The 13,087-nt window shown below is 39.7% G+C and overlaps 1 pseudogene; it reads right to left on the bottom strand.

Annotated features, from left to right (window-relative positions):
• Positions 1-9,694: 9,694 nt before the first annotated feature.
• On the bottom strand, positions 9,695-10,371 carry LOC119523856 (annotated as a pseudogene).
• Between the last annotated feature and the right edge of the window lie 2,716 nt (positions 10,372-13,087).

The raw sequence follows: 13,087 nt of genomic DNA, 5'->3' as shown, positions 1-13,087 counted from the left end.
GGTCATCTCCCAGTATTCAGTGGGGCAGAATCAGTTATACCCATTTGGCAGGGAGGAGGGACCTGAAACTAGTCCCTCCCTAGCTATAAGACAGAAGCCTGAGGGAGCTGCTAATAACACCTAGCATTATATATATATCCTTAAAACCAATAGCTATCCAGAGGACCCACCACAACTCCCTTTCTCTTCTAATTTTGCCCGAGTAGGTTTCCAACCCCTTGTCCCTGTGACCCAGTTTACTTTGCTCCAGCTTGGCAGCTCTTTCATGTTTCCCTGGTCTTGGTTTCTCATCTCTTCTCATTGCCTGTGCAGGTCCTTGGGGCCAGAACTATGTTCTTTGAATTCATAGTTCCTCTTTTCATCCCCAACAGCCACAACCCCATTCACTAATTTTTCACTCCAGAGACCCAGGCCTATTCCTTTCCTCACTCAACCCATATTCCCCAACCATTCTGGCTCTCTGCATTGCCCTGCATTAGGTGCAGTGCAAGATAACAAGGTGAACCAGAAAAAACCCTGGCCTCAGGAACTTGTGGACTGGCAGAGGAGGTGACATATTCAGCCGAAATAATGCTAAGGGAGAAAGGAATGTGTCAGGTCTTGTCCACACCTATAAAATCAACACTGATCCGGATCCCAGGATGAATCCAACCTAAGGCTTTAACAGACTTCAGCCCCTGAAAGCATCCAGCTACCCTTCTTGATAATTTGATTCTGATATGGAGCCTTATTCCTTATATCCAGGATTCTGACTTTGTCCCTGTACCCGAGTTCCTGTTCTAGAAACTCGCTTAGCACCTCAGTGCCCCACTGGGGGCTCCAAATATTATCATTGGATTCCATCTTAGCTTCTGCCCCTCATTTTTGGTTCTAGTAACTTTCATATTATAACATTTCTTTGGCCTGGGCCACTCAATGAACTGGATAACTGTCCCAGAACTGCAGCCACTAGATGGAGCCTTGCTCGTTTTTTTTTGATGATGCTCTCTGATGCCACATATATGCACTTTCAAACGTCACCTTCTTGGGATTACTGCAATGTATTGAGGGGTGCCAGCTACTTCATCCTGGATCTCCTATCCTCTGTGTTACTGTCTGTGACCCAATGGTGATTTGCTCTTAGACCCTGAGCTCCCTCATTTGTCTAGCTGCACTGTCTTTGCAGCTCCTCCAGGCTTTTGTCTTAGGCTGGGGAGGGACCAGTTCCAGGTCCCACTCCCCTGCCAAATGGGTGTAACTGATTCTGCCTCACTGAATACTGGGAGATGACAGGTGTGGGTCAAGTGCAAAGAAAGAGAGGGATTTCTTTCCAGACAAGAGGGTACATTGGGGAAAACTTCATAGAAGAAGTTCCAAAGGGCCTTCTTCAGACTATTTTTAATTTTAGTTATTTTAACTTTTTAAAAGGGTAAAAGGCCCTGAACTGATTAATATGGCAGAGTGAGATGTTCAGCGCTCCATTCTCCAAATAGAAGCTTTGAAAACCTAACAAGAACTGGCAGGAAAATCTCAAAACGTCAGAAAACAGTTAAAGGACTACAGTAACAGGGAGAGGGCAAAAGAAAGAAAAAGGCCACTTTAAAGGGGGAGGATCTGGGGAATGCATAATTATGTGATCATACTGGGAGATATCGATTGTTCACTTAGGATGGATTGTATGCTGTGTGAATAAAGCTGTTTAAAAAGTAAACAGAAAGATACAAGTGCTGGAGAAGATGTGGAGAGAGAGATATACCTATTCACTGTTGGTAGGGAAGCAGAATGGTGCAGACCCTCTGGAGAGCAGTGTGGTGGTCCCACAGGATGCTAAGTATAGGGTTGCCATATGATCCTGCAACCCCGTTATTTGGTATATACTTGGAAGAAATGAAAGCAGGGACACAAATAGGCATTTGCACACTGGTGTTTATGGTGACATTATTCATGATCTGCAACGGATGGAGGTGGCCTAAGGGTACATCAATGGCTGAATAGAAGGGGGATCTGTGCTGTATACATACAACAGAATATTGAAGTGGCTGCAAGAAGGAATGAAGTTGTGAGGCATGCAAGTAGGTAAATGAACTTTGAGGACATTATGTTGAGTGAAATAAGCCAGAAACGAAAGGACAAATATTGTAAGCCCTCACTAATATAAACTATAATGAACAAATGCTGAGAATTGAATTCGAGAGCATAGGTTATCAGGGGATAGAACATTGGCAAAGATTGGGCAATCGATGGCACAGGAGTACAGAATGTCCAATAAGGCTTATTGTAAAGGTTCCTAGATTGTAAGCTCTTACAGCAGTCACATCTGTTTCTGAGTTTTAACTGTTATTTAAGAAATGCTTATTTGGTACAAAATTTATATTCTCTGTAGTGCAGTATCTAATTTAATCTGTTTGGTTAGTTTATTTAAACAACATAATTACATGGAACCTAGAATAGGGAATGAGATCTTATTATTCTGTACAGGTAAATGTAATACCCCTATACATCCCAGCGGATTTTGGGCAGTGTGCCGGTTTGAATGTATTGTGTCCCCCAGAAGAAGCCATATTCTTTGATGCAGTCTTGTGGGGCAGACGTTTTTGGTGCTGATTAGATTTGCATGGAAATGCGCCCCACCCAACTGTAGGTGATAACTCTGATGAGATATTTCCATGGAGGCATGGCCCCACCCATTCAGGGTGGGCCTTGATCAGTGGAGCCATATAAATGAGCTGATGGGCACAGGGAACTCAGTGCAGCTGTGAGTGACATTTTGAAGAGGAGCTACAGCCAAGAGGGACACTTTGAAGAAAGCACAGGAGCTGCAGATGAGAGAGAGTTTGAAGACAGCCGTTGAAAGCAGACTCTTGCTCCAGAGAAGCTAAGAGAGGACAAATACCCCAAGAGCAACTAAGAGTGACATTTTTGAGGAACTGCAGCCTAGAGAGGAACGTCCTGGGAGAAGGCCATTTTGAAACCAGAACTTTGGAGCAGATGCCAGCCACGTGCCTTCCCAGCTAACAGGTTTTCCGGACACCATTGGCCATCCTCCAGTGAAGGTACCCGATTGCCGATGTGTTACCTTGGACACTTTATGGCCTTAAGACTGTAACTGTGTAACCAAATAAACCCCCTTTTATACAAGCCAATCCATCTCTGGTGTTTTGCATTCCAGCAGCATTAGCAAACTAGAACAGGCAGAAAATAAAAAAGTATTTCCAAAGTCCCCTTGAGGGACTGGGGGGGGAGTGGAAATATTAAACTTCCCCACATGGGGAATTCCTGATATTCTCACAAGCACTGGGGACTACCAATTTAGAAGACTGAGCCCTTGATTTTGGAGTCTGCCCTTATAAAGCTTGTTACTGCAAAGGAGAGGCTAAGCCTACTTATAATTATTGCCTAAGAGTCACCCCCAGAGAACCTCTTTTGTTGCTCAGATGTGGCCTCTCTCTCCCAGCCAACTCTGCAAATAAACTCACTACCCTCCCTCCTATGGGGGGCATGACTCCCAGGGGTGTAAGTCTCCCTGGCAATGTGGGACATGACTTCCAGGGATGAGCCTGCCCTGGCATCATGGGATTGAAAATGCCTTGTTTACCAAAAGGGGGAAAAGAAATGAAACAAAATAAAATTTCCATGGCTAAGAGATTTCAAATAGAGTCGAGAGGTCATTCAGGAGTTTATTCTTATGTATTATATAGATATCCCTTTTTAGTTTCTAGTGTATTAGAATAGCTATAAGGTAATACCTGAATCTGTTGAATGGTAATCCAGTAGACTTGATTCTTGATGATGATTGTTTAACTATATAGCTTTGATCACGTGACCGTGTGATTGTGAAAACCTTGGGACTGACACTCCTGTTGTCCACTGTGTGGGCAGATGAGTAATAAAATAAAGACAAAAAATTTATAAATAATAAGGGGGATAAGGGGTATGGGATATTTTGGGTGTTCTTTTTTACTTTTTTCTTAATTTTGGAGTAATGAAAATGTTCTAAAATTGACTGTGGTGATGAATGTACAAGTATATGATGATACTGTGAGCCAGTGATTGTATACTTTGGGTAGATTATATGGTATGTGAATATATCTCAATAAAATTGCATAAAAATGGTAGGATCTCATGGCACCCAGGCTAGCCCCTTCCCCACTCCACACTGGCTTGGTGTAGAGCCAGCTCATGCTCCCAGTGCAGATCCCTGATCCCAGTTCCTGAGTAAGCAGAGTAGCCCTTGTGTACATACTGGGAGCATGTATGTCTGGGTCAATCTGTCTGCTGGTGGACTGAGGGATTCGCCATCCCAGAACCTGCACTGGGTGTAGAAGGCAGCCCACCGAGCTCTCCTACAGAATGCTCTGGGAGCAGTCAAGTCGTGCTGCCTGTGGCAAGGGATTGCTGGCTGTAGACATAAAGTTCAGATCCCAGGACTGTGAGGAAACTGTTTCCTAGGGAAGAGGAGACATTCAAAACCTTAAAAATGGGAAAATTCCCAGGGCCACATGTGCATGCCCAAGCAAGACACATGAGCAAAAAGGATCAGTAGGCCTCCACGCTTTGGCCTTGAGCTATTCTCTAAACTCATTGCATGGATAAGCCCTGAAAGTGAGTTATTCATATAGGTCAATCTGCAAAGACTGGGAAAGGTGTTTTCTTTTATTCCTTCTTCTTTCTTTTTTGTTAGCTCCTGGCATTCACAGAAAGCTCTGTCATAACACTAGCTGGAAACAAGCTTAAGGAACAGATGTCTCAGATACTAAATTCCAGCGATCCACATTAAAATATCAAAATGTCCAAGTTTCAACAAAAGATTATGAAACATACAAAGAAACAGGAAGCAATGGCCTAGGCAAAGGAGATTAAAGCATTAGAAACCATCAATGAGGAGGACCAGACCTGGGACATACCAGGCAAAGATTTTTTAAAAGTAGTCCTAAATATACTCAAAGGACTAAAGGAAAACATGGACAAAGAACTAAAGGAAATCAGAAAAACAACAGATGAGCACAACAAGAATATCAATAGAAAGATGGAAATTATGAAAAGGAACCGAACAAGCTGAAGACCACAGTAACAGAAGTTATAATTTCCTTGGAGGGGTTCTACAGCAGATTGGAGCTGGCAAAAGAAAGAATCAGAGAGCTTGAAGATAACACCATTGAAATCATTTAGGCTGAGAAGCAGAAAGAGGAAAGGATGAAGAAAAGTGAACAGAGCCTGAGGAACCTGTGGGACACCATCAAGCATACAAATATACACATTGTGGGAGTCCCAGAAAGAGAAAGAATGAGAGAAAGGGGCAGAAAGAATATTCAAAGAAATAATGGCTAAAAACTTCCCAAATTTAACAAAAGACATGATTATGCACATTCCAAGAAGCTCAACACACTCCAAACAGGGTAAACTCAAATAGACCCATGCCATGACAAACTATCAAATGCCAAAGATAAAGAGAGAATTCTGAAAGCCACAAGAGAGAAGTCATATACAAGGGAGCCTCAAAAAGAATAAGTGCCAATTTCTAATCAGAAACCAGGGGACAAGAAGGCAGTGGGATAACATATTTAAAGCACTGAAAGCAAAAAACAAACAAACAAAAAAAAAAAACTGCCAACCAAGAATTCTATATCAGAATGTGGTGGTTTGAATGTGTATGTACCCCAGAAAAACATGTTCTTAAATTTAATCCTTTCTTGTAGGTATGAACCCATTGTAAGTAGGACCTTTTGATAAGGCTACTTCAGTTAAGGTGTGGCCCATCTCAGTCAGGATGGTCTGGATCCCATCACTGGAGTCTTTTATTAGACAATGAGATTCAGACAAAGAGAGAGAAAGCCACAGGAACCAAGAAGTTGATTTCAGGTGAAATCAAAGAAAACCTGGAAGAGAAGAGAGCAATCAGCAGATGCTGCCATGTGCCTTGTCAGGTGACAAAACAGTCAAAGATTGCCAGCAGCCAGTCGTTGGGAAGAAAGCATTACCTTGATGATGCCTTGATTTGGACATTTTCCTGGATCAAAACCATGAGCAAATAAATTCCCACTGTTCAAACTGACTCATTTCATGGTATTTGCTTTGAGCAGCCTAGGAAACTAAAACATAGCAAAACTGCCTTTTAAAAATGTGGGAGAGACCCCCCCTCCCTCAAGTGGGACATGACTCCCAGGGGTGTAACTCTCCCTGGCAATGTGGGACATGACTCTGGGGATGAGCCTGGACCTGGCATCATGGGATTAAGGAAGCCTTCTTGACCAAAAGGGGGAAGAGAAATGAAAAAAAGTAAAGCTTCAGTGGCTGAGAGATTCCAAATGGAGTCAAAGTCAATCTAGAAGTTATTCATATGCATTATATAGATATCCCTTTTTAGTTTTTAGTGTGTTAGAATAGCTAGAAGGAAATATCCGAAACTGTTGAACTGAAATCCAGTAGCCTTGATTCTTGAAGATGAGTGACTATGTGATTGTGAAAAATTTGTGGCTCATGCTCCCTTTATCCGGTGTACAGACAGATGAGTAGAAAAATGAGGACAAAAAACTAAATGAATAATAGGGGGTGATGGGGGAATGGGATGTTTTTTATTTTTATTTTAATTTTTATTCCTATTTTTATTTTTATTACTTTTTGGAGTAATGAAAATGTTCAAAAATTGATTGTGGTGATGAATGCACAACTATATTATGATACTGTGAACAACTGACTGTACACTTTGGATGACTTTATGGTATGTGACTATATCTCAATAAAATTGCAGGAAAAATAAATTTTAAAAAATTGAGGGAGAGAGTAAGGTAGAACCATATAAACAAAAGCTGAGGGAGTTTGTCAGCTCTAGATGGTCCCTACAAAAGTACTAGGAAGAGTTCTGCAAGTTGAAAGGAAATGACAATAGACAATAAATCAAAGCTGCATGAAGAAATAAAGATCTTCAGTGAGGGTAATGACATGAGTAAATATACATGCCACTACTATTGTATTTTTGGTTTGTAACTTCACTTTTTACTTCCCACAGGATCTAAAAGGCAAATGCACAAAATATAATGAGAAATCAGTGTTTTTTACTCATAATATATCAACATGTAATTTGTGAAAAGATCTACATAAAGGGGAGTCAGAGGAGCATAGGAACATAGGTTGTGTACTCTACTGAAGTTAAGTTGGTATCAAAACAAATGAGATTTTTATAGATTTAGGATGTTAAATTAAAGCTCCGAACACAAAGAAAATAATAGAGAATTGGCAAGCTCATAGAGACAGAATTTAGAGTACAGGTTGCAGGGGTAGGGGTCTAGGAAAATGAGGAGTTAATTCACAATGGGGGTAGGCTTTCTGTTTGGGGAGATGGGAAAGTTTTAGTAATGGAAGGCAGTGAGAGTATCACAATATTGTGAAGGTGACTAATCCCACTGAATGGTATGCTTGGGAGTGGTTGAAATGAGTAAAAGTTTATGTTGTGTATATATTCCCACAATTAAAAAAGAAGAAGAGTAACTAAAGAGACAATGACAAATGGGGTGGGATGGGGGAATGATTTGGGTGTTTTTTTCACTTTTATTTTTTATTCTTGTTCTGGTTCTTTCTGATGTAAGGAAAATGTTCAGAGATAGACTGTGGTGACGAACGCATAACTATGTTATCATACTGTGGACAGTGGATTGTATATCATGGATGATTGTATGCTGTGTGAATGTATTTCAATAAAACTGAATTTAATAAAAAAAAAAAAAAAAAAAAAAAAAGAGACAATGACAATTTAATGCAATACATGATCCTGGATGGAATCTAGTGAGGGAGGTGAAACAGCTCAAAGGGACATTTGAAAAATTTTGAATATAGATTGTAAGATTTATATCAGTATTAAATGTCTTGAACTTGATAACAGCACTTGAGGTGTCTATATAAGTGAATATCCTTGTTCTTAGGAAGCATACATGACAGTATTAAGTGTTCAAGGACCATGATGTATACAACCTATGCTCAAGTGTTCAGGAAATGGATTGATAGGCAGACAGACAAATAGATGGATAGATGGATGGATAGAATGATAGGGCAAATGTGGAAAAATGTTAAAATTGGTGGATTTGGGTATCTGGGGGGAGTGGTATGTTGGAGTTCTCTCGTATGGGGTTTGTATTATTTTTGTAACTGTCCTGTAAGTTTCAAAGTATTTCAAAATAAAAAGTTTTTAAAAATGGGAAAAAAGGGCATTGAGGAGAGGATTATGGGAAGATTGTGGAATAGGAAGCTCCAGGAATCAGTCCATCAACCAAAACAACTGTTGGACTGGCAGGAACTGTCTGAATCTACTATTTTGAAATTCTAGAGTCTAGTAGAACACTTCATCATCCAGGGAGGTGTTGGATGAAAAAGTTGATAAATATTGGTGAATTTCAACATACTTGCAGTGGCTACCATCTTACATACCCCAACTGCATGGCAGGTTGCGGTGGGGACTGCAGCCTGGCTCCTGGTGCAGCTTGCTGGTGTCAGGGTGGGCTATAAGCACCTAGTTCTTCAAAATCCCAAGGTGCATGGTCTGATCACTGATCACTGCTTTTGATCAGCTACTTCAGATCACTGGGGGGCTGAATTTGAGGAGGCCATTGTTCCAAACCCCTCAGAAGAAAGTGGCAGAGGAATCTTAAAGAGGCAGTAGTACCTATTCTTTTTCTCTCTTTTCTCTTTCTATTCCCCATTTGGGAGCAAATATAGTCTGGAAAAGTCACAAATTGATGGCTCTAGCCACCATCAAAAAAAGCTAACAATCTCAGCAGGGTGGAAGAACTAATTTCCAGTGTTATAACAACACAATACTCAGAATATCCAACACAAAGAGACAGTAAAGGATGGCCCATTCACAGGAAAAAAAAATAATTTGCCAGAAACTATCCCTGGGGAAGCGCATACATCGGAACTATTAGTCAAAGGCTTTACATCAGCTGTCTTAAATATATTCCATATACAGAGAACTAAAGGAAATTAGGAAAACATTGAATAAAATAAAGTTATAGAATTTATTAAAAGGAACCAAACAGAAATTTTGAGCTGCAAAGTACGTTAATTGAAATGAAAAACTCACTACACTAATTTGACAGCAGATTTCAATGAGCAGAAGAATGGATCCACAAACTTTAAGACAAGACAATTGAAATAATCTAGTGTTAGGAGCAGAAAGAAAAATTAATGAAGAAAAATGAACAGAGCCCGAGGGGCCTGTGGGATATCATCAAGCATACCAACATATACATTATTGGAGTCTCAGAAGGACAAGGGAGAAAGGGGAAGAAAAATTATGTAAAGAAATAATGGCTGAAAACTTCCCAAATCTGATGAAAAAATGTGAATATGTATGTCCAAGAAGCTCAACAAACTCCAAGCAGGATATACTCTAAGAGATCTACACCAAGACACATTAGCGAAATTGTCAAAATCCAAAGACAAAGAGAGGATTTTGAAAGAAGCACAAGAGAAGTAATTTTTTTGAAAGCCTAGTATTTTTTTAATGGCTATAAATATTCCACCAAGTTGAAAATTTTCTATTTTGCTAAAATGTACAAATGGAATTAATACAATAGTCCACACATTCTATGGTTTCTAAGCATTTACCACCAATGGTTTCCATAAGAGGCTGTTTTCCTTCAAAATTCAGAAACAGTTTAGATGTTTGAAATTCTGAGAAGGTCCAACTTTCCCTCCTTCCAACCCAAATTAATTTTTCTTTTCAGAAGTCTTGCCTGATGTTTTCTTTGTTTACCTCTCCATGTTGCTGCTTAATTTGATAGATTTCATTTTCTAGTTGTACAATAGTCCATTCAATCTCATAATTCTTACTAACCAGGGATACCCAAGTTGACTCATTTCTCTCAATTTAGATCCAGCTGTTAGTTGCATGTTCTTTCGCTGCCAGTTTAAATCTTGAATGTGTTTCCTTAACTTCTGGAGCTCTTTCTGGGCATGTTCAATCATATGAACTAAATTTTCATTATATACTTTCCAGGCATTGCACCCATGCTGTGACATTAGCTCCAGATTCTCAATTTGAACAGCCTGATGCTCTAACTGGGCCATAGAATTGTTTACACATTCTTGCCATGCAGTAATATCATTTTTCTGACCTGAGGAAGGAGCTGGAAGCTTGTATGATTTCATACGGAGCAATTCAATTGGTTATCAGGCAGCCAGTCTTTCAAATTCATTTCTCATTATGTCGGTTTCAAAAGCAGAATAATCCGGGGCTGTGAGGTAGCTCAGGTAGTTCTTAGTAGGTCAGTATCTGCGAGTTTCCTCCTCCACCAGTGCTGCAGCTGCTTCCCGCACACCAGGTGCTTCATAACCTTGATCAAAATAGGGTAGCGCATCCATCACAACCTCTCCAGCAACCAAACCTGTGCCTGCCATTCCAGGAATCTTAAGTTCATCTGAGTTTTCTCGAAACAATTTTTAATATACAAGGGATCCCCAATAACATTAACAGAAGATTTCTCATCAGAAACAATGGAGGCCAGAAGACAGTGGGATGGCATATTTAAAGTCCTTAAAGAAAAAATGTACAACCAAGAATTCTATATCCATCAAAATTATCTTTCAAAAACAAAGGAGAAATTAAGACATTTACAGATTATCAAAAGCTGAAAGATTTGATTACCAGATTCCTGCTCTACAAGAAATGCTAAAGGGAGTCCTGTAGGCTGAAATAAAAGGACACTAGACAGTAACTGAAAGCCAGAAGAAGAAATAAACATTGGTAAAGGTAACTCCATAGGTAAATACAAAATCCTGTATTGCTGCGCTTTTGGTTTACAACTGCCTGCTCCCCCATATGACTTAATAGGCAAATGTGTAAAATAACCTTTAAAATCTATATTAATGAGCATACAATAGATAAATATGTAATCTGAGACAATAAGCAACATAACAGGGGTGGGAAAAGATATATAGGAGTACAGAGTTTGTATACTACTGAAACTAGGTTGGTACTAGTCAAACTAGGTTATTATTACTTTAAGATATTAATTGTAATTACCAAGGTAACCACTAAGAAAATGATTAAAAGAATATATAGAAAAGGAAAGCAGAGAATCAAAATGGCACACTACAAAAACTAAATATAAAAAAGGCAGTAATTGAGGAACAAAAAACATACAAGGCATACCAAAAGAAAACCCCAGCTAAATGACAGAAGTAAATCCTTCCTTCTACAGTGCAAAGACAACCTACAGAATGTAAGAAAATATTTGTAAACCATCTAACTGATAAGGATCTAATAGCTGGAACATATAAAGAACTCCTACAACTCAACAACAAAAAGACAAACACCACAGTTAAAAAAATGGACCAAGGACTTGAATCAACATTTCTCTAAAGAAGATATTCAAATCACCAATAAGTATATGAAAACGTGTCAACATCATTAGCCATCAGGAAGATGCATATTAAAACTACAATGAGATACCACTTAACACCCACTAGGATGGCTATTATTTTAAAAACCTGAAAATAACAGTTGTTGGCAAGGATGCGGAGAAATAGGAATCCTCGTACACTGTTGGTGGGAATGTAAGATGGTACAAACACTGTGGAAAACAGTTTGGTGGCTCCTCTGAAAGTTAAACATAGAATTACCATATTACCCAGCAATTCTACTCCTAGGTATATACCCAAAAGAATTGAAATCAGGTACTTGAACAGATATTTGCACACCAATGTCCACCACAGCACTATTCACAATAGCAAAAAGGTGGAAGCAACTCAAGTGTCTGTCAACAGATGAATGGATAAACAAAATGTGGTATATCCGTACAATGGAATATTATTCAGCCATAAAAAGAAGTGATGTTCTGGTACATGTGACAACATGGATGAACCTTGAAGATATCATGTTGAGTGAAATAAGCCACACACAAAAGGGCAAATATTGTACAATCTCTCTTATATGAAATACTTAGAAAAAGCAAATTCTTAGAGACAGAGAGTAGAATAATGGTTACCAGGAGTGGAGGGAGGGAGGAATAGGGAGTAATTGCTAAATGAGTATGAATTTTGGTTTGGAATGATGAAAATAGTCTGGAAATAGATGTGATGAAAGTTACACATTACTGTCAATGTATTAAATGTCAAAGAATTGTCCACTTAAAAGCATTAAAATTAGTTTTATTTTATGTATATTTTACCACAATGAAAAATAAATAAAAGTAAATTTAAAAAATTAAAAAAACAAAAAACAAACAAACAAAATTTTTTAAAGTGTATCAAGGGTGGGGCAAGATGGCGGAGTGGTGAGATGTAGGTTTTAGTTATCCCTCCAGGGCAGTAGGTAGAAAGCCAGGAACTACATGTATCGGACATCGCAGAGCAATTTGACTTTGGGCATACTTCATACAACACTCATGAACACATGGGACAGCTGAGATCAGCGAAATCTGTAAGTTTTCGCGGCCAGGGGACCCATGCCCCTCCCTGCCAGACTCAGTCCCGTGGGAGGAGGGGCCGTAAGTGCTGGGAACGAGGAGGGAGAACTGCAGTTGCAGCTCTTATTGGAAACTCATTCTACTGATCCAAACTCCAAACATAGATAGACTGAGACCAGACACCAGAGAATCTGGGAGCAGTCAGCCCGGTGGAGAGGAGATAGGGATAGCAAAAACAGCAAGGAAAACCCAAAAATAAAAGCGGAGACTTTTTGGAGTTCTGGTGAACATAGAATGGGGAAGGGCAGGGCTCAGGCAGAGTCAGGCTCATATGCAAATCCAGAAGGCAAGTTTCTTTGTCTGAAGAGCTGGTTTCTCTGCTCCCTTGATTGTTCCTTAATGGCCCTAATCTCCTTGTCTCTTAGCATTTCAATAGCCCATTAGATCTGCAAGGAGGGCCCTTCCTTTTTTTTTTTTTTTTTTTTATCTTCTTCTCTTTTTCTAAAATAATTACTCTAAGAAGCCCATTACAGAAAGCCTCAAAGACTTGCAATTTGGGCCCAGACAAGAGCAGAGCTAAGAGAGCTCTGAGACACAAGGCAATAAGTCCAATGGCTGAGAAAATTCACTAAACACCACAACTTCCCAAGAAAAGGGGGGCGTCCACTCAGCAGACTGGGAGCCTCCCTACACAGCCCTGCAGCTCA

This window comes from Choloepus didactylus, chromosome X (assembly GCF_015220235.1).
Source record: "Choloepus didactylus isolate mChoDid1 chromosome X, mChoDid1.pri, whole genome shotgun sequence".
Lineage (NCBI taxonomy): Eukaryota > Metazoa > Chordata > Mammalia > Pilosa > Megalonychidae > Choloepus > Choloepus didactylus.
This window is presented reverse-complemented; position numbering and strand designations above follow the sequence as displayed.